At 44.3% G+C, this 22,159-nt stretch overlaps 1 protein-coding gene, 2 non-coding genes and 1 pseudogene across 3 annotated transcripts in view; 2 read left to right on the plus strand and 2 right to left on the minus strand.

Annotated features, from left to right (window-relative positions):
- Window positions 1-20,882, minus strand: part of LOC126161648 (myosin-VIIa) — a 509,736-nt gene extending 488,854 nt beyond the window's left edge. The window contains exon 1 of the mRNA XM_049917634.1: window positions 20,723-20,882. The gene's annotated coding sequence lies outside the window, so the exon portion shown is untranslated. The remainder of the gene's footprint in view (window positions 1-20,722) is intronic.
- Trnat-ugu (transfer RNA threonine (anticodon UGU)) lies at window positions 9,173-9,247 on the minus strand. Its single transcript has one exon. It is a non-coding gene; the product is annotated as a tRNA-Thr (tRNA).
- On the plus strand, window positions 9,612-9,686 carry Trnat-ugu (transfer RNA threonine (anticodon UGU)). The gene has a single exon. It is a non-coding gene; the product is annotated as a tRNA-Thr (tRNA).
- LOC126163806 (5S ribosomal RNA) lies at window positions 18,591-18,708 on the plus strand (annotated as a pseudogene).
- Window positions 20,883-22,159: the final 1,277 nt, after the last annotated feature.

A 22,159-nucleotide genomic window follows, 5' to 3' on the forward strand; every position in this document is an offset into this window, starting at 1 on the left:
CTTGGCAAAATTACAGCAGTGTACATTTGCTGATAACTCCACATTTCATAATTTGTGCCGAGGCACAGAGCATTATCACAGACTATTATGACTATTATATATGTCCTACATTTGTATGGTTCCAATATAGGAATCACAGCCAACTGATTGGAAATAACTTTTTGGCATACTGACCTAGGTTTCGACACCTCTAAGGATGTCTTCATCAGAATGGAATTTTGAGAAACGGTGAAGTTATATTGCGAGAAGGCAATGGTGAAAGTTCCGAGCTGACGTGCTCAAGTCAAAAATTAAAATTAAACACGTTCTTGCCTTCTCGCAGCGTAACATTACGGTTTCTCAAAATTTCATTCTGATTAAGACATTCTTAGAGGTGTCGAAACCTAGGTCAATGTACCAAACAGTTATTTGCAACCGGTTGGCTGTGTGACTGCTATGTTGAATCTTAATATACGGTCGCTGAGAGGCAGCCATGTTTGAAACTGTAATGTGTATATTTCGTATATGACGGATGTGTATGGTTGATGCAACAATGTACGATGCTTTTCTCCTTGAAGATGACCGTAACAATCGAGACCGACTGAAAATAAGCACACAGCTGTACAGATGCTGGCACAGATATGCTTTTAACAAATTATTTAACAGCTGTAGACGCCTACGAAAAGCGTGTAAGTATTGTTTGTTGACCAGTTCTGGTGTTCCGGGAGTTCACGTGCTCTGTCAGATGGAAAAAAGGCATTATCACTCATCAAATAAAGCAGAGGATCCAACATCCCAGTCTCAATTGTTTGACATAGCCACGTACAGTAATTCACACGTTTTGCCTTATCTTCTTCCTTCACTTCTAGGACACGTGTCATTTTGCAGGGCTGTATCGCTGACAAGACCTACGCGAAACATTCAGTTGGTGCTAAAATTTACCTATCGACTTCTATGGACTCTGGATCATTCGTGCACGAATATCCGCGATCACAGCAGGTGGGCTCGATCCCTTTTTGCGTTTACAACTGACCCTGTAGCACGCCAGTTTGTTACCAAATCATGTATACCGCTCTTTGTTGGTATGGAAACGCCAGGACATTTCTTTGCAAAAATGTCCCGCATATCTTTAATGAGCCGGCAGACAAGTGCGTTTCCGCTATTGCGAGTCTTTCTTAAGAGGATATATCTCGTTGAGATATTCACTTCACACAAACATAGCTGCAACAACTTCGAAACAATATATGACAACTGGCGGGTGACAATGAATAGTTTAGTACACGGAGCCGGTTTTTCGTGGGACAGCATGTACAAGCGACAGACATAACACAGAATTTTTATGAGCGTTCAAGTCAGCACACTTTATTTGTACCCAACTGCGAGACAGTATGAGATTAACCTTACTGCAGAGCTGTTTACCAAAACCAAGCAATCCGTACGTGAGAAAAGCGTAAATTTTCCTTAGCACAGCCAGAAACGACAGTGAAAGTAATCAGTAGTACCGGACAGTGAAAACTGTACTCAGTTACACTTCAACCAAACAACTTATTGTATTCTTTGCTTCCAGTAATATTTGGAACGATGCAGAATGATCTACAAGTGCGTTACGAGTAATTTCCATTGCAGCATTTTGTTGCAAGAGGTCCTGATCGCTGATCGTATCAGCTCAGCCAATATTCTTTCAGTTGAGAACTGGTTATGGAATTCTGTCCATTCGTGTCCTGTCCCGGTTTCGGACAACACTACTGGCCATTAAAACTGCAAGGTCAGGAGCGATAGCAAATATCGAAACATTACTTATTGTCCATTTCCAGTACAGTCGGTAGAAAGCTTGACTTAATTTGTAACTAATTTTGGCGTATACGGGGTGCGAACTGCAGTAGAAAGAACAGCCAACTCTGGCAGCAACATTATCACTAACACGACTATAAATCGATCTGGACTGAATACGGGTATGTCATTCCTTGCTGATGGAGCCCTATGCCAGAGTTCATCAGCCTTAGTGGCCCACGAGAAACACGGATCCCGCAACGAACATGTGACGTCACACTAATCGGCTTTGTCCGCCGCACTTCGCGAACCCTCGATTCTTTTCAGTGCCCAAAATGGTTCAAATGGCTCTGAGCACTATGGGACTTAACTTCTGAGGTCATCAGTCCCCTAGAACTTAGAACTACTTAAACCAAACTAACCTGAGGACATCACACACATCCATGCCCGAGGCAGGATTCGAACCTGCGACCGTAGCAGTCGCGCGGTTCTGGACTGAAGCGCGTGGAACCGCTCGGCCACCGCAGTCGGCTCTTCAGTGCCTATGGAAAAGGAATATGTAAGTGAAAAGGTAGCCACTAAAGATCTTAGCTTTGTCGTTTGCTATCGAGAGCCTGCATGCGTTTAAACGTACAGTCAAGAGCTATTAAAGTCGTCTGAAATAGTTACTCGCTCCCTGCCTGAGACCGCCGCTGGCACTCGCAAGACCTGCAGAGTCACGTCTCTGACGTACGCGCCACTGCCTGTTTTTCTCCTGGGCCTCGGCTGACGAGTGGTGGCTTCCCGATCTCACAACAACCATCTGCCAGATGTTTTCAGTGAGTGAGCGGCATGGACACCGAGCTGACCACGACAGCATCGAACACCCCCTGTATCGAGATAGGCAACTGGGGGGTGCTTGTGGTCTTGAGGTATCTTCATGAAAGACTACGTCACGGAGGCCTTAGAGATAGCGTACAGTTACCAACCTCAACACCTCAAAAATGCAATCTCTGCTGTCCAAATTACCGGCTATGTGAACCAAGTATTCATGTTGTGTAGGCAATGGCATCCCATACCATCACTCAAAGTGCTGCGCCCTTCTGACGACGACGAATGCAGTCAGGCAATGTTCGTTCTCCTCGGAGTATGCACCTACGGACACATTCATTGTGATGATGTACGCAACCGGAACTCTTCTAAAAATACGGCATGGTGCCATTCCTGTGTCCGGTGTCCTCGTTGTGCGCACCACTATTGGATCGTCTGAAGTGGTTCAAATGGCTCTGAGCACTATGGGACTTAACATCTGAGGTCATCAGTCTCCTAGAACTTAGAACTACTTAAACCTAACTAACCTAAGGACATCACACACATCCATGCCCGAGGCAGGATTCGAACCTGCAACCGTAGAGGTCGCGCGGTTCCAGACTGAGGCGCCTAGAACCGCTCGGCCACAGCGGCCTACCGAATCGCCTCTCTCTGCGTCACGGGAAATCGCAATAGTGGCCGTCGTGCTGACAGTCCGCGTTGCTCCAGTTGTCTCCCTGTCCGCGTGGTCACTTTGATTGCTGTAAACAAATATATTTCCTAACTCAAGGTACGTGATGAAGCTGTACCATTCTGCATGACCGAGTTATCAATGTGTGTCCTCTCGGACGCTAGCCACGTGGGGCTGTTGAGATCTCGCGTGGCGTTGAACGTGACCGCCCTGAACACACAGATTGCGTACCAACGCGAGCGACAATGTCGCGTAAAGATAACCAGCAATGTCGACAGACCACGATCCTGCCACTGTTGTATTCCGACACCTGCTAGCAGACGTTTCTGCTCTTTGCGCGAGGCATAATGCGATCTTTTCACAAGCAAACAGCATTCAGGTTTCATTTCGGAATGAGAAATCAGTTGCGTAGCCTTTCTTTATACACAAAATTTGGGTCAGGTTCTAATTTGTCCGCTTGCGCTGAAATACTTATCACTTGCATGTCCAAGCATGCAGTACATTTACTCTAGTTCGACGCTTATTGACTTTCGTATTCATGGAGCTTCAGTTTTAATGGGCAGCATATGATGAGTTACCAGCTGCCTGTTACGTGGGCTATGGTACGAGGAAGAACAGTACGAGGCCATACAAGTTTTTTTTCTTCAGGGCAACTGATGACGACGGTCGCAGGACATGAGTGCAGCAACAGGCTTTTTTCTTAAAAAAAAAGGGACAGAAAGAGGGGAAAGAAAAGGCCAAAGAGTGTAAACGCACTGGACCATCATTAACAGCCGACTGGAAAAAACTTAAAAAGAAGTGTTCTGGAAAAATCTCACCCTATTGTAAGAAGTTTGCACTTTTCGGACTTATCGCGAATATAGTGACATGCACATCGCCTGAACATTCACCCACTTGTTCCTCAAGTGCTGCTGAAGTTAACCTGCGGCGAATGGTGCACGCGTTATAACGCCGTGTCATCGTGCGCGTACGCGGCAGGGCTTTGCCTGGGCTGAAGAATTTCAGGCGAGGGCGGGTTCCGTGTACTGCATCGAGAAATGTACACCGAGGACGTGACCGGAACGCCAACTAGTGCAGCCGCGTGTCTCCCGCACACCTCCCTGCGCTATCGGGACTTGGTCCAGTTCTTGTTAAGCTTGTTGGACGATAGAGGCACTGTGACTCGATATGTTTGTAGTGTGTACATTGATACCTACACAGACAATGTGTAGGATTCGAATATCAGATGGCCGTACAGATATTTGCGGAACAGTGTGCCATTTGCCTGCGTCAAAGCTATTTGGAAATCAAAATTGCCAAATACTACCATAGCTCGGCAGTCTGTACTAAACTACATGATTTGATATAAAACTACGTCATACGTCGAAGGAGTGATGAACAATATCAGTTCGACATGGAATATCATACATATGTAAAAATCAGTGGGATTGATAACTCCTTTGCATTACTTGAGATCAAGCATGATAAGCATATTTGATGGGAAATGATCATTTCATTGCCTAGTACACTGAAAGCTGTAGCTATTTTATAATTAAATAACAGACTCACTCCTCTCATCAATCACAGTTTAATATAGTTGTTCAGGATTACTGTGGAACACAGATGTTGCAAGATTTAGTTTGGCGATGTCAGTGCAAGGAACTGGTAATGGTTGGATTAATATTGCCTTTGTTCGTATTAGTGATGCAAAGAAGAGTTCATTGGATTCGTTTCCCACACGTGATGTGATTGCGTGGAAGACATTTAATATTATTCATCAGTCTAATAAGGCTTATGGAGGAAGTTATGTGTCAAGTGATGAACCACTTGTTGCCCAGCGTAGTCCAACAACTTGACTTGGAATGGGCTCAGTAAGTCTCGGAAGTCATCTCGAGAAATACTAAGCCACACTGCCTCTATATCCGTCATAATTCTGAATGTGTTGCTGGTGCACAACTTCGTGCACAACTGACCTCTCGATTATGTCCCATAAATATTCGATGGGATTAATGTGTTCGCCGGCCGCTGTGGCCGACCGGTTCTAGGCGCTTCAGTCCGGAGCCACGCGGCTGCTACGGTCGCAGGTTCGAATCCTGCCTCGGGCATGGATGTGTGTGATGTCCTTAGGTTTTTTTTTTTTTTTGGTCATCAGTCTACTGACTGGTTTGATGCGGCCCGCCACGAATTCCTTTCCTGTGCTAACCTCTTCATCTCAGAGTAACACTTGCAACCTACGTCCTCAATTATTTGCTTGACGTATTCCAATCTCTGTCTTCCTCTACAGTTTTTGCCCTCTACAGCTCCCTCTAGTACTATGGAAGTCATTCCTTCATGTCTTAGCAGATGTCCTATCATCCTCTCCCTTCTCCTTATCAGTGTTTTCCACATATTCCTTTCCTCTCCGATTCTGCGTAGAACCTCCTCATTCCTTACCTTATCAGTCCACCTAATTTTCAACATTCGTCTATAGCACCACATCTCAAATGCTTCGATTCTCTTCTGTTCCGGTTTTCCTACAGTCCATGTTTCACTACCATACAATGCTGTACTCCAGACGTACATCCTCAGAAATTTCTTCCTCAAATTAAGGCCGGTATTTGATATTAGTAGACTTCTCTTGGCCAGAAATGCCTTTTTTGCCCTAGCGAGTCTGCTTTTGATGTCCTCCTTGCTCCGTCCGTCAATGGTTATTTTACTGCGTAGGTAGCAGAATTCGTTAACTTCATTGACTTCGTGACCATCAATCCTGATGTTAAGTTTCTCGCTGTTCTCATTTCTACTACTTCTCATTACCTTCGTCTTTCTCCGATTTACTCTCAAACCATACTGTGTACTCATTAGACTGTTCATTCCGTTCAGCATATCATTTAATTCTTATTCACTTTCACTCAGGATAGCAATGTCATCAGCGAATCCTTAGGTTAGTTAGGTTTAAATAGTTCTAAGTCTAGGGGACTGGTGACCTCAGATGTTAAGTCCCATAGTGCTCATAGCCATTTGTACCATTAATGTGTTCTTCAAACCAGTCGGGAACAGTTGCGGCCCACTGACATGAAGCATTGTCATCCATACACTCTCCATCGTTGTATGGCAATATTAAGTCCGTCTCCAAGGAACTGAATATAACCATTTTGAGTCAATGATCAGTTCAGTTGGATCAGAGGCCACAGCCCACACCATTATGGACCCAACACCAGCTTGCGCAGTGCCTTGTTGATAACTTTAGTCAGTGGCTTCGTGGGATCTGCGCCACACTTTAATCCTACCGTCAGCTCTTACCAACTGAAATCGGGACTCATCTGACAAGGCTACGGTTTTCTAGTCGTCTACTGTGTAGCCGGAATGGTCAGGAGCCCATAAGAAGCATTGCAGGCGATGTCGTTCTGTTAGCAAACGCACTCGTGTCGGTCATATGGTGCTATAGTCCATTATCACTAGATTTTGCCGCACTGTCCTATCGGATACGTTCGTCGTACGTTCCATATTGATTTCTGCGGTTGCTTGTCTGTTAGCACTGACGACTCTGCCCAAACGCCGCTTCTGTCCGTCGTGGAGTGAAGACCATCGGCCACTAATTTGTCCGTAGTGAGAGGTAATGTTTGAGATTTGGTACTCTCGGCACAGTCTTGATACTGTAGATCTCTGACTGTTGAATTCTCTGACGATTTCCAAAGTGGAATGTCCCATTTGTCTAACTCCAACAACCATTCCGCATTCGAAATCTGTTACTTTCCGTCGTGGAGACATAATCACGTCGGAAACCTCTTCACGTGCTTCACCTGAGTACAAGCGACAGTTTCTCCAATGCACTGCCCTTTTATACTCTGTATACGCTATAGTACCATCTATACATAGGCATATCGCTGTCCCATCACTTTTATCGCCACAGTGTATTGCGAAAAGTTACGGTCCTCCAGCAGTCCCCTGGAGTGCTCTGAAGTCACTTTTACGTCAGAAGAGTACTCTTCGTTGAAAATGATATGCTGTGTTCTCTTTCCTAGAAACTTTTCAATCCAGTCACACACCTTCCTGATACAGTATTTCGTATGCTCTATTTTAGTAACTTCCGTCAGGCAAATAGCGAACACGCAATCTTCGCTAAGACGACACAGCTTCAAATTACGATTTTTTTTTAAATTCCCAGTGCGAAGATTGGTTTGACGGAGCTCCCCACGCTGTTCTGTCGTGTACGAGCCTGTTCAACTTAACAGAACCACTTCAGCCTACGACTGTTTTTGCTGTTGATACCCTTACTGTGTTATCTGCGTAGCCGACTCCTGTGAAGAGGTCAGAAAATACGATGGTTTGCTGAAATATTGTGCTTCAGAAATTTTTATGCGAAAATTCTTAAAGCTTTTTAAATAAAACAAACGTTATCGACATTCTACTTCTTTATTCTTCATGTCTACGTATTTGCAGCCCTATGCCATTAGAAAAAAATGGCTCTGAGCACTATGGGACTCAACTGCTGAGGGCATTAGTCCCCTAGAACTTAGAACTAGTTAAACCTAACTAACCTAAGGACACCACAAACATCCATGCCCGAGGCAGGATTCGAACCTGCGACCGTAGCGGTCTTGCGGTTCCAGACTGCAGCGCCTTTAACCGCACGGCCACTTCGGCCGGCCATGCCAGTAGAGGTCTCAGATTGGTAGCGTGTAACATAGCGGTGTATAACGTAACTACGTCGTACAGTAATAGAATTTCGAATTCGAGGCGTTCGTCTACACTTGGAGCACCCTCTATTTCAGAATGACAAAGCCAGACCACTCATGGGCGCTGCGACATATGCAACAATCCGACGCCTGGGGTTCACACTCACTGATCCATACTGTACCGACTTGGCCCATCAGATTTTCACGTGTTTCCGGAACATAAACAACACTTTCGAGGACTTCGCTTTGGCAGTGATAAAGCTGTGAAAGCAGAGTTGAGGTTTTGGTTCTGTAGTAAACTACAACATTTTGTAGCGACGGTATCAATAAACAAGTCTTTGGCTGTGAAAAATGTGTTCGTCGACAGAGTGACTATGTTGAGAAATAAGCAAGTAGACATGAAGAATAAAGCTGTAGAATGTTATCAACGATTGTTTTGTTAAAAAAGTTTTAAGAGCTTCCACACAAAAATTTCTAAGGCATTTGTTTTCAGCACATTCTCGTACATTCGATCTAAAAAAGTAAAGAAACCAAAAAAGACTCACTTTAGCACCGACTGTGTTACTGTGTGAACACAAAAAGGATATAAAACGCGCTACTCATGTACATGAAACAATAAAATAATCCTGCGGAATTGTATAACGCGGTTTTACTGAAATTTCCCTATACTGTGATTTCTATTTAAGAGGATTTGCTCTTGGCACCACTTTTTGGAGAACTTTTAACATCTACATACATTCAAGGAACGGTGAAGAGTTTTTGTATCTGCAGAGCTGGGATGTTACAAACATTATTCATTAACTTGCTTCGTGGAGTCAAGCTTTTGTCTTCCTCTACAATTTGTGCTCTCCCCCATTCCCCACCTCACTTTCTTGTGTTGCCAAGTTAACTATTGATCTCTCAGGATGTGTCTTGTCAACCCATTCCTTATTTTAGTCAAACTGTTCTGTGAAGATAGTTATTCGTCAACTCAGTTCAGTACCTCTTCGTTGGTTATCCCATCTGCCCTCCAACGTTTAGCTTTCTTCTGTGGCACGACATTTGAAAAGCTTCTATTCTCTTCTTGTGCATACTGTTTATCGCCCATGTTTCAGCCCGCAATTCGCTGTCAGGTGGCCAGCATCTCTGCCTCTAGACCGTGGAGTCTATGTTTGATTCCCGGTCGAGTTTTTGCAAGACGAGTAAATCGTCTAAGTGGCGTCAAATAGAAAGCCGTCGGGGACAACCCCAGAAAGAAATTAGAATTATATTAATACCTTAAGCTGCTGACGGGTGTTGATATATATCAACGGGGACAGGTGAAAATGTGTGCCCCGACCGGGACTCGATCCCGGGATCTCCTGCTTACACGGCAGAGGCTCTATCCATCTGAGCCATCGAGGGCACAGAGGATAGTGCGACTGCAGGGACTATCTCGCGCACGCCTCCCGCGAGACTCACATTCTCACCTTATATGTCCACACACTACATTCGTAGTGTTCCTACCCAACACATGACATGTCCGAAAGAACAGACACCATATCCATATAAGAGTATAGTTCTGGTAATACCGGCCATGACCTCCTCCTTCTGTGCGGATGCACAAATATTACCTGAACTCTTAGGGGACTTGGTAAGAATGTCTTCCACGAGTAATGAGTGTGTTGGGGTGGGAAACTACGAATGTAGTGTGTGGACATACAAGATGAGAATGTGGGTCTCGCGGGAGGTGTGCGCGAGATAGTCTCTGCAGTCGCACTATCCTCTGTGCCCTCGATGGCTCAGATGGATAGAGCCTCTGCCATGTAAGCAGAAGATCCCGGGTTCGGGTCCCGGTCGGGGCACACATTTTCACCTGTCCCCGTTGATATATACGAACGCCCGTCGGCAGCTAAAGGTATTAATATAATTCTAATTTCGTTCTAGACGCCTGCAGGTCATCAATGGTGTCTGTTCTTTCGGACATGTCCGAAAGAACAGACACCATATACATATAACCTCAGAAAGGGTCTCTCGGACAATAACATCATACGTTCGTTTCATCGTCCATCTTTCACTTCCGCACAACGCTATATTCAGCATAATGCCAACCGGCTGCCGTGTCACCATGTGGCAATATGGCCAGAAAGTTTCATATCAGCGCACACTCCGGTGCAGAGTGAAAATTTCGTCCTGGAAACATTGCCCAGGCTGTGGCTAAGCAACATCCTTTCTTTTAGGAGTACCAGTCTGGTAAGTTTCGCAGGCGAGCTTCTGTGAAGTTTGGAAGGTAAGAGACGAGATACTGGCGGAGGTGAAGCTCCGTGGACGGGTCGTGAGTCGTGTTTGGGTAGGTCGGTCGGTAGAGCATTTGCCAGTCGAAGACAAAGGCCCAGAGTTCGAGTCTCGGTCCGGTACACAATTTTATTCTTCCAGGGAGTTTGAAATTTTAATTTGTCGCTTCAGTCCGCACATATAAATCATGTATGTCTGAGAGTTAAAAAGATCTCGGGAACCATATAGCTTCATTTGATAAAAGCACCTACGCCTGGGTTTCAGGCAGGATCCCCCATTTGGTTCGATGCTGAGGTGCAGATCCAATACAGTTGGAGAGCCTTTATTTGGAACGTAGAGGGAGGCTTGCTAGGGTAGTCCGTGCAGTGATGCAAGTGTCAGGGTGGTGTACCGGTCAGCGCTTCCCCTAGTGACCAGTACATCAAGATTCGAATCCTGACCTTGGTACAAATTTACATTTGTCGCTTCTGTCTATATATATACAGCATAGATGTTTAAGACTTTAACCATGGTTTCATTTGATTAAGATCACTACTCGCCGTGAGACTAAAAGGTGCCTAGTGGCGTTGTTGGCATGTGACGTGGTAAGGAAAGTCCGTCCGACTGTTAAGACCCCTTTTTCTCAGGAACTGACAGAGGTATCAAGCTGAAATTCCGGTACCACAGTCTACGGCACCTCGGCGGTGTGAAAAATTGTAAGCTTCTAAGTTAGTGCAATCAAAAAATACTGCCTTTTATGTCACAGATTTCGATACTAGCAGAGTCACATATCAGAAGTTACATGGTACTTCCCGTTGACCTAGAATCATGAAATTTGTTAAAAACCAAGAATTCACAGTAAAAGTAAAGAAAAACATCGGAAAAATGGTAATCTGTAATTGTTGTGTTGTGGTCTTCAGTCCTGAGACTGGTTTGATGCAGCTCTCCATGCTACTCTATCCTGTGCAAGCTTCTTCATCTCCCAGTACCTACTGCAACCTACGTCCTTCTGAATCTGTTTAGTGTATTCATCTCTTGGTCGCCCTCTACGATTTTTACCCTCCACGCTGCCCTCCAATACTAAATTGGTGATCCCTTGATGCCTCAGAACATGTCCTACCAACCGATCCCTTCTTCTAGTTAAGTTGTGCCACAAACTCCTTTTCTCCTCAATCCTATTCAGTACCTCCTCATTAGTTATATGATCTACCCATCTAATCTTCAGCATTCTTCTGTAGCACCACATTTCGAAAGCTTCTATTCGCTTCTTGTCCAAACTAGTTATCGTCCATGTTTCACTTCCATACATGGCTGCGTTCCATACAAATACTTTCAGAAACGACTTCCTGACACTTAAATCTATACTCGATCTTAACAAATTTCTCTTCTTCAGAAACGCTTTCCTTGCCATTGCCAGTCTACATTTTATATCCTCCCTACTTCGACCATCATTTTGCTCCCCAAATAGCAAAACTCCTTTACTACTTTAAGTGTCTCATTTCCTAATCTAATTCCCTCAGCATCACCCGATTTAATTTGACTACATTCCATTATCCTCGTTTTGCTTTTGTTGATGTTCATCTTATATCCTCCTTTCAAGACAATATCCATTTCGTTCAACTGCTCTTCCAAGTCCTTTGCTGTCTCTGACAGAATTACAATGTCATCGGCGAACCTCAAAGTTTTTATTTCTTCTCCATGGATTTTAACACCTACTCCGAATTTTTCTTTTGTTTCCTTTACTGCTTGCTCAATATACAGATTGAATAGCATTCGGGGAGAGGCTAAAACCCTGTCTCACTCCCTTCCCTTTCTTTTATGATTCTTGAACCAAGTGTTAGCTATGATTAAGTTGTGCTCTGTGCAAAATTGTACCAGACGGTTTCCTCTTTCATTTCTTAGGTCCAATCCATATTCATCTACTACGTTTTCTTCTCTCCCTGTTCCTACTACCGAATCCCAGTCACCCATGACTATTAAATTTTCGCCTCCCTTCACTATCTGAATAATTTCTTTTATTTCATCATACATTTCTTCAATTTCTTCGTCATCTGCAGAGCTAGTTGGCATATAAACTTGTACTACTGTAGTAGGCGTGGGCTTCGTGTCTTCATGGCCACAATAATGCGTTCACTATGCTGTTTGTAGTAGCTTACCCGCACTCCTATTTTTATTCATTATTAAACCGACTCCTGCATTTACCCCTATTTGATTTTGTACTATATCACATGAAAAATTTTCTTTTGCCATTTGTTTTTCCTCTGTCTGCCTATACGCCTGTTAAGTCCCCTTTTTTCTCACAAACGGGTAGACGTATCAACCGAAATTTATACAAGGTACTACGCGGTCTACGGTCTCTTGGCGGTGTAAAGAATTTAAGCTCTAAGTCAATGAAATCAAAAGATAAGGTCATGTATGTACATGTTTTTATACTCGCAAACCAATTATACCTATACACGTCGGACCTGGTTTTCTAGTGGTAATGACGTGCAGTCGAATCTTGGTCGGCCCACAGATTTTTTTTCAGTCTTCGTTTTAACCTAGCCTTCACCTCTCAACGGTGTGAGGAGTCACCAGAAACAACACGTGGTTCGTATTCCGCGTTAAACTTAGGTCACTTAACCCCTTATAGGTAACTGGCGTAGGTTAGAGACTAGCAAGTCGCCGATGTGGTGTCCAGTAGAAAACCTGCCGCCAGGTCACTGTATCGTTACTCAGAATTGTGTACCAAACTTAATAGATAAATAGATAAAGTTATATTTGCTGTCATTCAATACTAGTCAAAGCAATAAACAGTTATCGTATACTGCGACAGTACTAAATACATACTGTCATTCATGTGGTTATGAATTGCATCCAATTTAAGTACTCCTTATTATAGAGTTTCAGTAAGTTAAACTAATATTTTATATGTAAAGATGTCACAACTCATGACAATGAACTTTCCGTTCCACATTAGATTGTAATAAAAGATTTGAAGGTGGCAGCTGGCCTGAAACCGATCATATGGAAATGAAGGAAACGACCTGGAGACTGAATTTGGACTTTCTTCTTCTTCTTTTTTTTTTTTTTTACATGTAACAATCGCGGAAGCCACGGAACCTCTTCCAGAAGTGAAACTATTGAACTGTCATCTAGGTGGCTATGATATGTGTACAATAATAATAATAATAATAATAATAATAATAATCATCATCATCTATATACATAATTAAGTTTGTACCAAGCCTTCGGTGCGCGAATCCTATTCGTACTTGTCCGCTTTCTTCCCTGTTTGTCTTAGATAAGTTAGCGTTGATTATGAATTACACTCTCCTGTCTTTACAAACCATACACAGTAACGGAAAAAAGACTTTCCCCGTCTTAAATCGACCAACTAGCACGTGACGATATTCGGAATAGTCTCCTTTCTCTTTGAACTCTCACCGGGAAGTAATCCAAACACAGTACAACACGGATGTGACCTTGATTTCCTTGCGTTAATGGCCCGCATCGTGAGCGTTGGAGAACTCAAAGAATAATATTATCCAGTAGTCACCAGTAATACATCGAATAGCACAACATACTTGGGAAAGCTCGCCGTGAATCGCTCGCCACAGCGTGAAGAGTAAATACACTTTCGTCGCCGCGTTTTCTAGTCATGAAGCTTTCTGTTTTCTTACTACGCACATAGGAAAGCTAAAGACGAATGGCTTTGTCTACTGCGAGACTTGAAGGGTTATGTTCCGCAGTGCAGGGTTCAATTTTTCTACCTCCACGTACATTTGGAATATCTTTTTTCTTATTTTGTCCAGTGCTACATCTTAAGTAGAACAGTATACTGAAGTTGACTATGATAAACCCTTGCAGAGTTTAGTGTGGTACTCCTTTCAAACAGCATTACAGGAAACGCAGGGTTATAAGGTCCCTTTCCGATAGGCGGATCGCAGTCAACAATGTCACAAGTCCTCACCCCATGAGACACAGAGAGAAAGTTCAAAGTTTAGCCCACGCCACCATCACATTTTGACTAATAAGCAGGTACTGTAGCAAAAACCTCATCTGTGCTTTCTGGATGGTAAAACGCCGGGTCACTAGTATGTTTTGGCAACAAGGCTACGGACTACGGAAACATATATTTATACGTAATGTTATAAAAAAATTATCAACCAAATGGTTGCTTTGAAAATGGCTGAGTCTTTTGACTCATTACTTGGTTTACAAAGAAGCACAAGTATCCTTTCGCAACTTTTGAACATGTCAGAGACGTAAAATCCTCCTTTACAATAATATGGATGGCTCGACAGGCATGTTGCACATATAAATACAGTTATATACTTTCCTTGAAATACCAGACTCGCAAAAACTGAGACTAGAGATTTTGGGATCGGAGAATGAAGATAACAATAAAGTTAACAAACACAACATTTGTTCCCAACGCTTGTAGACAAGGAACAAGAGAGGTGAAAAATACAGAGTTGGGAAATCAGCCTAAAAGTTCGTTGCGCTTCGCATCACGCATATTCATACGTATCATTTACGTCCCTGCAACGCACTGTAAGAGATTTGCAGCATAAAACTGCAACTGTTTTAGTGATTATTTGCAGGACGAAACATAATTCTCGCCTTTTTAATTAACTGTCATTTCTTGCGTTACAGAGAGCTTGGAATGGACACAAAACAAAAGCTCTGAACAAACAAACGATTTATATTTTTTCATGGTAGGAGTAACTGGTATCTGGATTACAAAACCATCGTAAACAGACAACTGGGTTCAATTGGAAGTGAAAAACGAAGGTGGTTAGCAACATAAACAAATACAAGCGGAACAAATACTTGGCTTTTTCTCCATGATGAAATTATTCCACGAAGCATTGACGAAAAAATATTTTAAAATATTATATAGTGACAACATTTTAATTTGACTTGGTAGCTCAATCGCAAGTGCTAGGATTCGGCCTTTTGGATGAAAAACGGATATGGAACATTGTTGGCTCATGACACAACTAACTCCAACTCCTCCTCTTCAGAGGTAGATGAGTATCGGGATGCACATTAAACTCTAGGTCACTCAACCAGCCGGCTAGATTGGTTCTGAGGCCAGAGGACGGCAGTGTCAAAATCTTCAACTAAGACGAGGTCTCATAAAACAATGCGCCGCTTAACTCACCTTTTGTATGGATGAAATCTTCATTATACTAATTGTAAACTTGTCTTTACACGTTGACAGTCATATTGAAAATATTCGATTTTCTTTAGTCACAGTCTTTGATTACTTTTCTTAAAAGTCCACGTATTTAATTCCCATTCGCAATGGACATCATTGGAGCCGTGGAACAACTCGCAGAATTCACAAAGACATCTGCTCCGTCTTCAGCGGTTGCGTGCTGAACTCTAGGGCGATCTGCTGAAGCTGTCACTGCAATCTGATAACATTTTCTTCGCAGCTAGTCCAGTACGAGATTTTCGCTGAAATTTCTTTCAGCACACATGCCTACACAAATGTTGAATGAAGACATTAGTTGTACACTAAATGCACACTATACTATCAAAAGTATCCGGACATTGCTTTTATGACGGTTTCAATTTTGTCGGGGACATTTTCAGTCTCTCAGTGAGGTATATGCAATCTGTGGAGGAATGGTAGCCCATTCTTTCTGAAAAGTCGAAAACAGAAGGTTCTGATGTTGGACACTGGGACCTGGAGCAAAGTTGACGCTTTAAACCATTCGAAAAGCGTTACACTGGTTTCAGGTCGGGAGTCTAAGCAGGCCAGTCCATTTCGGAACGTTACTCTCCACAAACCATTGCCTCACGTACGCTGTTAAACACTGAAGAGCCAAAGAAACTGGTACACCGTCCTAATATCATGTAGGGCCCCCGCGAGCACGCAGAAGCGCCGCAATAGGACGTGGCATGAACTCGACTATCGTCTGAAGCAGTGCTGGAGGGAACTGAGACCATGAATTCTGCAAGGCTGTCCATAAATCAGTAAGAGTACGAGGGGGTGGAGATCTCTTCTGAACAGCACGTTCCAAGGCATCCCAGATATGATCAACAATATTCATGTCTGGGGGAGTTTGGTGGCCAGCGGAAGTGTTTACTCTCAGAGGAGTGTTTCAGGAGCCGCTCTGTATCAATTCTGGACATATGGGGTGTCCTGCTGGAGTTGTCCAAGTCCGTCGGAATGCACAATGGACATGAATGGATGCAGGTGATCAGCCAGGATGCATGCTTACGTATCACCTGTCAGAGTCGTATTTGGACGTATCAGGGGTACCATACCACTCCAACTGCACACGCCCCACACCATTCAGAGCTTCTACCAGCTTGAACAGTCCCCTGCTGACATACAGGGTCCATATATTCATGACGTCACCATACCCGTACACGTCGATCCGCTCGATACAATTTGAAACGAGACTCGTCCGACCAGACAACAAGTTTTCAGCCATCAACAGTCCAGTGTCGGTGTTGACGGTCCCAGGCGAGGCGTGAAGCTATGTAGTGCAGTCATTAAGGGTACACGAGTGGACCTTCGGCTCCGAAAGCCCACATCGATAATGTTTCATTGAATGGTTCGCACTCTGACACTTGTTGATAGTCCAGTATTGAAACCTGCAGCTATTTGCGGAAGGGTTGCACTTCTATCTTTTTGAACGATTCTCTTCAGTCGTTGTTGCTCCAGTTCTTGCAGGATCTTTGTCCGGTCGCAGCGATGTCGGAGATTTGATGTCTCACTGGATTCCTGGTATTCACGGTACACTCGTGAAATGTTCGTAAGAAAAAATGTCCACTTCATCGCTACCTCGGAGACGCTGTGTCCCATCGCTCGTGCGCCGACAATAACACCACGTTCAAACTCACTTAAATCTTGATAACCTGCCATGTAGCAGCAGTAACCGATCTACCAGCTGCGCCAGTCACTTGTTGTCTTGTATAAAATAGGCGTTGCCGGCAGCAGTGCTATATTCTGCTTGTTTACATATCTCTGTAGTTGTATACGCTTTCCTGTACCAGTTTCTTTGGCGCTTCAGTGTATAACAGAATGCTTTGTCCCGCTGATACAATCGTCGTCTTCGAACCTTTTCTCTACTGTACGCAGTACACAATGCTAAAAAATGGGAAGCTGCTTGACACTTGTACCCCATTGATTTTAAGTCCCTCCGCTCAGTCACTGGCAACACTTTGGTACTCAAGAGTGATTCCTTCCGCCGATTTCAAGCGATATTTTACAGCCACCCTCCGTAATGCTTGACCGTCTCTGTCTGTCAGTATACGAGGCCTGTCTGGTCCTGTTTTAACTGTAGTTGTTTCTTCGTGTTTCCGCTCTACAATCACATCACGAACACACCACTTGGGCAGCTTTAGAAGCTGAGCTCTTGCCCGACACATTCAACTGTTGCTGCTTGTTTTTTGACAACACAATACTCCCCGCCTCCATTTATAGTGACAAGTCCGCTTCTCGTGAGATCTGATGGTTAATTCCACATTACTCCACGTATGATCGCCTGGTTGGCCGTGCGGTCTAGCGCAGGGCTTTTCAGGCGGGAAGGAGCGCCTGGTCCCCGGCACGAATCCACCCGGCGGATTTGTGTCGAGGTCCCGTGAACCGGCCAGTCTTTGGATGGTTTTTAGGCGGTTTTCCATCTGCCTCGGCGAATGCGGGCCTGTTCCCCTTATTCCGCCTCACTTACACTATGTCGGCCATTGTTGCGCAAACAAGTTCTCCACGTATGCGTACACCACCATTACTTTATCACGCAAACATAGGGGTGTGAGACGTTCCCTGGGGGGTCCACCGGGGGCCGAACCGCACGATAACCCTGGGCACATATGTTACTCTGTGCCCTGGGTTCGGTGTGGGGCGGCGGAGGGGTGGACTGCGGTAGTCATCGTGGGGTTGTGGACCACTGCGGCTGCGGCGGGGACGGAGCCTCTCCGTCGTTTCTACGTCCCCGGTTAACATACAGTACAATACAATAGGGGTGTCTGGGTGCCTTTGATCTGATAGTGTAAGTCTCTCAACGAGCTGACTGCATTTGTACTGAAGCCAAAATGTAGCTATGTCACAATCTTCAATGATAAGCAACGCCTAATAAAACAATACCACACTTACTTAAAATTTTGCATTGATGAAAACTTTACTATACGTACTACATCATTGCCACTAACAGTCGTCCTGGACATATTCAAACTATTTTATTCCCAATCTTTCATCGCAGTTTTAGAAGTCAAGATATTTAATGTCCTTCAGCAACGAACATCTTCGGATCTGTGCAATAACACGTGCAAATCATAAACAAGAAGAACCATCTTCCGGGATCAGAACTTCATGGTTATCTAGTGAGACTGTCGTTAAAATTTGAGAACGTTGTTTCACAGCAATTCCAGTATGGGATTTCTCGTAACACATGCTTACACAAATGATGGACGAAAACGTTAGTTGTAATATAAGTTTACTTACAGCTGTTACTCAAAAGTGACAGATTATTACTGGTTTATTATTTCAATCAGGCAACGGCCTTGCCGCAGTGGATACACCGGTTTCCGTGAGATCACCGAAGTTAAGAGCTGTCGGGCGTGGTCGGCACTTGGATGGGTGACCATCCAGGCCGCCATGCGCTGTTGCCATTTTTAGGGGTGCACTCAGCCTCGTGATGCCAATTAAGGAGCTACTCGACCGAATAGTAGCGGCTTCGGTCAAGAATATCATCATAACGACCGGGAGAGCGGTGTGCTGACCACACGCCCCTCCTATCCGCATCATCCACTGAGGATGACACGGCGGTCGGATGGTCTCGATGGGTCACTTGTGGCCTGAAGACGGAGTGCTTATTATTTCAATCAAATTGTAAAATCTCACTCAGCTGTTGAGATGGCAAGCAACGAATCACGTATGCAGAGATTCGTAATGCGATCCTTGGCCTGTGTAGAAGGTAAGGGGGGTTCTCTCCTCCAACACGACCAGGTCTAGCAAAAAACAGTGTTTCTTGGTTCGTACTCATAGAATGCCTTTGCTCCCGTCACAGACAATATACATCATGAATATGTAGTGAAAATTGAAAATCTGAGTGAGGCGCGGAGGCATTTTGGTTGCATAATGGAATTCGAGGTTCGAATCCGGGTCAGGCACAAACTGTCATTCGGCACTGCAGTTTAAGCGTATCTGAATAGTCTGCAATGATATTTCCGGCCACTGCATCTTCACTGATTTCATCCCCGCCGATCAGTTCAGCTTCAGCACATTTAATTAAATTAAAAAATGTATCATTAAAAAATACTACTTTGTTGGTTTTTCCGGCTATGACTGGGTCGAGTGGATGTTTACTCATGCCGTATATTGCTTCCTCCTACGTATATCTCGCGAAGAGACCATGAGAATAAAATCAGAGAGATTAGAGCCCACACGGAGGCATACCAACACGAACAATACGAGACTGGAATAGAAGGGAGAACCGACAGAGGTACTCAAAGTACCCTTCGCCACACACCGTCGGGTAGCTTGCGAAGTATGGATGTAGATGTAGAATTGTGTTTGACTGACCACAATATCAATTACCACTCTGATGCAAGAGCTAATACGCCCTGCAATATGCTGAGGGCAGCAAAATCACCAGCGAGAATCCACAGTTGAAAATTAATTGTAGCGACATACTTCATGCCTCTACAAAACCAGAATTTCCACATCCCACAGAACTAGTCTGCTTTTGACGTAACACACGGTTTCAAAGAAGAAATGATTTCGCTTGTGAGCCGCAGACAGAAACGCTGCAATTATGGTGGGAGGGAACAGGAGCATTGTGAAACAACCACGAGAGGAGAGGCGACGCAGGAATAACAGGTGGCCAAAGAGGCGAGCAACTGGCAGCTCGCGTTTGGAGGGGCCGTTGGAGGTCACGGTCAGGGACAACCATGCAGGCGCTCACCTCACATAAATTATTCATAGGCGTGTCCCAATCAACGGTCATCCACACCGCCGTGAAAGAAATTTGAACCGTTCGACTGCAAGAGACCGAAAAATAAATTAAGATCGCCAAGCAAGGGTGCTCTAAGCGGATAGAAAACAACTTTTGAAAGATGGATACATAAAAAGGCATATTATTTTGTTCAGTTCCCAGCCTGTACACTGCCGCTGTTCCGGTTTTACTTTGTACTAGGAATGATTCTAGCCGAAGTGCCAGGAATTGTCTTACGGCAGTTGCTGCTGGGATGGGGTAGATTTTGCACAGAGAATAAAAAAAATCATGTGGTACTCATCGCCAACAGTTCAAATTTTGAACAGGGAAAATACAGCTATACTGCTGAAGTTGTGGCGAAACGACTGTCTGTTGTAGATGCCAGAGTGAAATGGCGATGAGGAACACTGCTGTTTCCTAGTCAAATGCGAAAATCACAACGCCAGTCAAAGGAACAGGTACAAACCTAACAGCTTCGGTCATGAGTCTTACGGGTTCATTAACAGTGGAGGCACTAGGCAGATTTATATTGTCACTGCCACACTGACGTCGTCCTCAGAAACCGGTCCAGATTGTTCTTACTCCGTCCCCTGAGCTGCGGCAGTTTCTACTGGTAGTAAGCAACGGCGCGATAGACTTTGCGAGCACTTGTCGAGTCGGCTGATCTTATTGGTGCAGCGCTTACTTACGATTGGTGTGCGCAGACGTTGCTATTATCAGGAGTCAATATCCATAAGCAGAAGATAAGCAGCGGTGGTGACGTGTCAGGCTACGGAACTGTGCAGACGGGCGCGACGCGGGCGGCGGAGCACACTGAGCCACTGTTATCTCCTCGGCACCTGCAGCCTACAACCCGCTACCTGCGAGCCGTGTCAACGTACAGCTGGCGGCAGAAACCACGTTGCCCGCGCCGGCTGGCCCCGTCGTTGCTGGTAGCTTGCCTCTGCGCGAGGTTCGGCTCTCGGAGCGGCGCTCCTGACATCTACCGGCAAGGTGAGAGAAACGCTGTCCACAGGTGCGCCGAGCGGCCGCGAGGTGGCCGCGCACCTGACAGGTAGAGAGCGGAACCGGAATTGACGTTGCTGATGGAAATGGGTTCTGTGTGTCGAGCACGCGTCACATTTAAATCACTCTTCGAAAGGACATTTATTTTGTCATGATCTCGATTATTTTCGAAGGAGAGTTGTATTTGTTGGTCCGTTGCTGATAAAGTGCTTCGCTGTTATTTCATTGACTTACATTTCATTTTATCGCGACTTGTTTCGGGGTCGCAGCCCTTAACTAGCCGCGAAAAAGTGAAGTATAAGTAAATATAATAAAAACGAAATCTAGTCGTGGAACTTCTGTTTTGTGAATAAAACAGTTTAGATCGCTTAATAAATTTACTACGCCGTTTCGGTTGCTGCCATCATCAGATATCTGCAGTTACGGTTACAGGAACGTATAGAGCGACAGGCGTTTGTTATACATCATTAAGCTACTTCTGTTTCCAAAACACATGCCGTTTAGGTTAGTGAACAAAAATCCATAGACCATTTGCCTAGGTTGTGTTTTGTTCACAAATACTCGCACTCGATTAGGTTGTAAGCCCATGACTATAACAAATTACATTACGAACGAAATATTTCTGACAGCAACTAACACTCATCCGTTGATTTGTGAAGCTCCCAAGTAGCTGTGTTTGCAGAAATAGTTATAGAAACGAGTTAGGCTTTATTTTATTTTATTTTATTTTTTCAAATCACGAACTCTTTTCAAACGCCTGAAGGCCTAAAGTTATCGAACAATTGTAAAGGAAAGGAAATCAACCATCGCATAGCAGCGACAGGATCTACTATTCCTTATCTTTGCCGTTCTTGCGCGGTGCCTGTAAATCTCTATGTACATGTATCGATTAATGATATAAAAAAGAATTCTGTTGTTTGAAGACAGATGAGGCATTGGGCGCCTCACCTTTTACTGTTTGTATTCCATGAAAGGCAGACGCAGACTTGCTGCGTTCCGCATCGGTATTGTATATTTTATGTGAAAATACTGAGTGAACATGCTAACTGTTATTTTTCCAATCAGAAAACATGTTGTTTCTTGTAACTGATTACGAACAGCCAGCATCAAGAGGACATTTT

Source organism: Schistocerca cancellata, chromosome 2 (assembly GCF_023864275.1).
Source record: "Schistocerca cancellata isolate TAMUIC-IGC-003103 chromosome 2, iqSchCanc2.1, whole genome shotgun sequence".
NCBI classification, from domain to species: Eukaryota; Metazoa; Arthropoda; class Insecta; order Orthoptera; family Acrididae; genus Schistocerca; species Schistocerca cancellata.